This window comes from Rattus norvegicus, chromosome 1 (genome assembly GCF_036323735.1).
Source record: "Rattus norvegicus strain BN/NHsdMcwi chromosome 1, GRCr8, whole genome shotgun sequence".
NCBI classification, from domain to species: domain Eukaryota; kingdom Metazoa; phylum Chordata; class Mammalia; order Rodentia; family Muridae; genus Rattus; species Rattus norvegicus.
In genome coordinates, this window is record NC_086019.1 from 89,074,564 (window position 1) to 89,079,358 (window position 4,795).

Here is a 4,795-nt window from a genome sequence, read left to right on the forward strand (position 1 = left end):
TCAGAACGCAGAGGCGAGAGGATAAAGAGTTCGAGATCATCTTGGCTGCGTAGTAAGTTCAAGGCCAGCCTGGGACCCCATCTCAAAACATATGATGCAGCATCTTACCAACATTGTTGTGTGCTATCCAGATAGCAAGGGTTCTATCATTAACAAATTGACAAATAAGAAAGTAAGTTCATGGGGATTGGAGAGATGGCTCCGTGGTTAAGAGCACTGGCTGCTCTTACAGAGGTCCTGGTTTCATTTCCAGCACCAACATGGATGCTCACAACAGCCTGTAAATCCAGTTCTGGGGGATCTGACACCCTCTGCTGATCTCCATGGGCACACAGCACACACATGGTACACAGACATACATGCAGGCAAACACCCAAACACATAAAATAAATATAAATACTAAAAAAGAGGTAAGATCACCTTACTCCACCATGGACCCCGTGTAAGGACAAGGCACTAGTCTGAGAGACAGGATGACCAGTGTGGCTGCTGTGTGAGCATCCGTTCCTGTTTCCTTGGGAAAGAACACTTGAGAGAAAGCACCTTTTGAGAAGGAGGATTACCTCTGCCTCTCGGTTTGTAATGGCGCAAGCCATCGTGTAGGAGGGAAGCATAGTGGGAGCGTTGGGCTGCCTGTTGAGTTCTGGGTGGGGCAGACAACAGAGAGAGAGGTGAATGCTGGCACTCTTCTGGCTCCCCTCCCCCAAGTTTGTTCACTTGAGGATCTCAGAGCACAACTTATCACTCCGGATGCTTCTATACCCTTTCCAGCTTGTCTTCTCTGGAAACGCCCTTGCAGATACATCCAAGGGGTACATCTGAAGTCGGCCATGATGGGCCAGCCAGATGGCTCAGAGGGCAAAGGCAAATGCTTTGAGAAGACCTGAGTTTAGTTCCAAGGGCTCACACAGTGGGGGGACAGAGCTGTTATCTTAGAGTTGGCAGTGACAGCAACAGCACAGACTATGAAGAGGTGATCAAGAAAGATAAGATACTGTGTGTAGCTTAGTGGTGGACTTCTTGTCTAGCTTGCATGGCATCCTAGATTCCACCTGTAGGAGAGAGAGGAGAGAGAGGAGAGAGAGAGAGAGAGAGAGAGAGAGAGAGAGAGAGAGAGAGAGAGAGAGAGAGATCATATGTCTGAGCAGAGAGCTGAATACAGTATAGAAATGAGCAACTCATAGTGGGAATAACTTGACGCTTGCTAAGGTCACAAGAAATTTCTGTTTCTATCCTCCCAGATCTCAAAGACACTGCACTGCAAGAAAGCATAAACTCATCCCACAGAGAGGGATATTGGAGGAGAGTCCAGATATCATAAGCAAGGAGATTGGAGGACACTCATCCAATCCAAAAGGACAGACAAATGTCAAGAACCTGAGGCCAAAAAGAATTTGGTGTTGTTTGCAGATCAGCAAAAATAAGCCAAGGACTATGGTGAGATGAATTTTGACAGGAATACACACACACACACACACACACACACACACACACACACACACACACACACACACACAGGAAGAGGCAGGAACACGTAAAAGAAAAGCAGAGGTTGACCAAGAAAGAGTAAAGCAAAATGATATTGGTTGGGGTCAGAGAGCTGGCTAAGAGCTCACACTGCTCTTGCAGAGGACCACAGTTTGATTCCTTGAACCCACATCCAGTAGATTTCAACGACCTACAATTCCAGCATTGTGTGATATGGCGCCCTCTTCTGGCCTCTGCTGGTACTACACCCATGTGCACATACTCCTACACAAACATACCCATATAGTTCCTGTACTTCTGTGTTCTGGACTCTTCTGTTAGTTTCTCCTGAGGTCACTTAGATGGCTGTATTCTATCACCCCGAGTCTTTTGCTTACAATATCTGGACTCTCCTCCAATGTCCCTCTCTGTGGGATGAGTTTAAGCTTTCTTGCAGTGTGTCTGCTTTAAAGCCTGGGAGGACAGAAACAGAAATTCTTCGTGCTCTTAGCAAACACCAAGATATTCCCACAGAATCCTGTTCATTAGCAAGTTGCAAGCCAGTCAAATACAAAGAGGAGAACCACGCCAGTACCTGGAGGAAGAACTACACAGTGGTACAGACAGGGAGACCTGGGTAGTCATGACAGTGGGCCACAGGTGCTCAGTTAAGGGCTCTCACCCACTCGCTCTTCAAACCACTCTGTAAAATCAGGACCAGACCTCTCTACAGGGCTCAGAGGGCAGCCTGTTAGGGATGGCAGCTAAACTACAAGCAGATCTGCCCCCAAACAAGGCTGCTTCTGTGGAAAATTCCATGTAAAAATAAAGCCAATGACACACCAAGATCAGAGTCAGGGGCTTCACATGATGACACATATCTTTAATCCTAGCACTTGGGTGGTAGAGGCAAGCAGATCTCTGTGAGTTTGAGACCAGTTGGGGCTACATAGTGAGACTTTCCATGCCGTGTGTGTGTGTGTGTGTGTGTGTGTGTGTGTGTGTCTGTGTGTCTGTGTCTGTGTCTGTGTCTGTATGTATGTGTGTGTGTATGTCTGTGTGTGTGTCTGTGTGTGCCTGTGTCTGTGTGTCTGTGTATCTGTGTGTGTACCTGTGTCTGTGTGTCTGTGTATCTGTGTGTGTACCTGTGTCTGTGTCTGTATGTGTGTGTCTGTGTGTGTGTCTGTATGTGTGTATGTGTGAGTGTGTGTATGTGTGAGTGTGTGTGGTGTGAGTGTGTGTGGTGTGAGTGTGTGTGGTGTGAGTGTGTGTGTCTGTGTGTGTATGTCTGTGTCTGTGTGTGTGTCTATATGTGTGTGTCTCTGTGTGTGTCTGTATGTATGTGTGAGTGTGTGTGTATGTGTGAGTGTGTGTGTATGTGTGAGTGTGTGTGGTGTGAGTGTGTGTGGTGTGAGTGTGTGTGTCTCTGTGTGTATGTCTGTGTCTGTGTGTGTGTCTGTATGTGTGTGTCTGTGTGTGTGTCTGTATGTGTGTCTGTGTATCTGTGTGTGTATCTGTTTCTGTGTGTCTGTGTATCTGTGTGTGGGTCTGTGTGTGTGTGTCTGTATGTGTGCTTGTGTGAGTGTGTGTGTATGTGTCTGTGTCTGTATGTATGTGTGTGTATGTCTGTGTGTGTGTCTGTGTGTGTCTGTGTCTGTGTGTCTGTGTATCTGTGTGTGTACCTGTGTCTGTGTCTGTGTGTCTGTGTATCTGTGTGTGTACCTGTGTCTGTGTCTGTATGTGTGTGTCTGTGTGTGTGTCTGTATGTGTGTATGTGTGAGTGTGTGTATGTGTGAGTGTGTGTGGTGTGAGTGTGTGTGGTGTGAGTGTGTGTGTCTGTGTGTGTATGTCTGTGTCTGTATGTGTGTCTATATGTGTGTGTCTCTGTGTGTGTGTCTGTATGTATGTGTGAGTGTGTGTGTATGTGTGAGTGTGTGTGTCTGTGTGTGTCTGTGTCTGTGTGTCTGTGTATCTGTGTGTGTACCTGTGTCTGTGTGTCTGTGTATCTGTGTGTGTACCTGTGTCTGTGTGTCTGTATGTGTGTGTCTCTGTGTGTGTGTCTGTATGTGTGTATGTGTGAGTGTGTGTGGTGTGAGTGTGTGTGGTGTGAGTGTGTGTGTCTGTGTGTGTATGTCTGTGTGTGTCTATATGTGTGTGTCTCTGTGTGTGTCTGTATGTATGTGTGAGTGTGTGTGTATGTGTGAGTGTGTGTGGTGTGAGTGTGTGTGGTGTGAGTGTGTGTGTCTGTGTGTGTATGTCTGTGTCTGTGTCTGTATGTGTGTGTCTGTGTGTGTGTGTCTGTATGTGTGTCTGTGTATCTGTGTGTGTATCTGTTTCTGTGTGTCTGTGTATCTGTGTGTGGGTCTGTGTGTGTGTGTCTGTATGTGTGTTTGTGTGAGTGTGTGTATGTGTGAGTGTGTGTGGTGTGTGTGTGGTGTGAGTGTGTGTGTCTGTGTGAGTGTATGTCTGTGTCTGTGTGTGTGCCTGTATGTGTGTGTCTGTATGTGTGTATATGTGTGTGTGTTTGTGTGTGTGTGTCTGTGTGTGTGTCTGTGTGTGTGTTTGTGTGTGTCTGTGTGTGTGTCTGTATGTATGTGTGTATGTGTGTTTGTGTGAGTGTGTGTGTATGTGTGAGTGTGTGTATGTGTGAGTGTGTGTGGTGTGAGTGTGTGTGGGTCTGTGTGTGTATGTCTGTGTCTGTGTGTGTGCCTGTATGTGTGTGTCTGTATGTGTGTATATGTGTGTGTGTTTGTGTGTGTGTGTCTGTGTGTGTGTCTGTGTGTGTGTTTGTGTGTGTGTCTGTGTGTGTGTCTGTATGTATGTGTGTATGTGTGTTTGTGTGAGTGTGTGTGTATGTGTGAGTGTGTGTATGTGTGAGTGTGTGTGGTGTGAGTGTGTGTGGGTCTGTGTGTGTGTATGTCTGTGTCTGTGTGTGTGTCTGTATGTGTGTGTCTGTGTGTGTGTCTGTATGTATGTGTGTGTGTATGTGTGAGTGTGTGTGGTGTGTGTGTGGTGTGAGTGTGTGTGTCTGTGTGAGTGTATGTCTGTGTCTGTGTGTGTGCCTGTATGTGTGTGTCTGTATGTGTGTATATGTGTGTGTGTTTGTGTGTGTGTGTCTGTGTGTGTGTCTGTGTGTGTGTTTGTGTGTGTGTCTGTGTGTGTGTCTGTATGTATGTGTGTCTGTGTGTGTCTGTATGTGTGTATATGTGTGAGTGTATGTGTGTCTGTGTGTGTGTAGTCAGATGTAATGTCACATGTCTGTAGGAAGCGGATGTAGCAGTGTACACCAGATATTGTAGAGCCTGTGAACCTGAGGCAAAAGGACTGT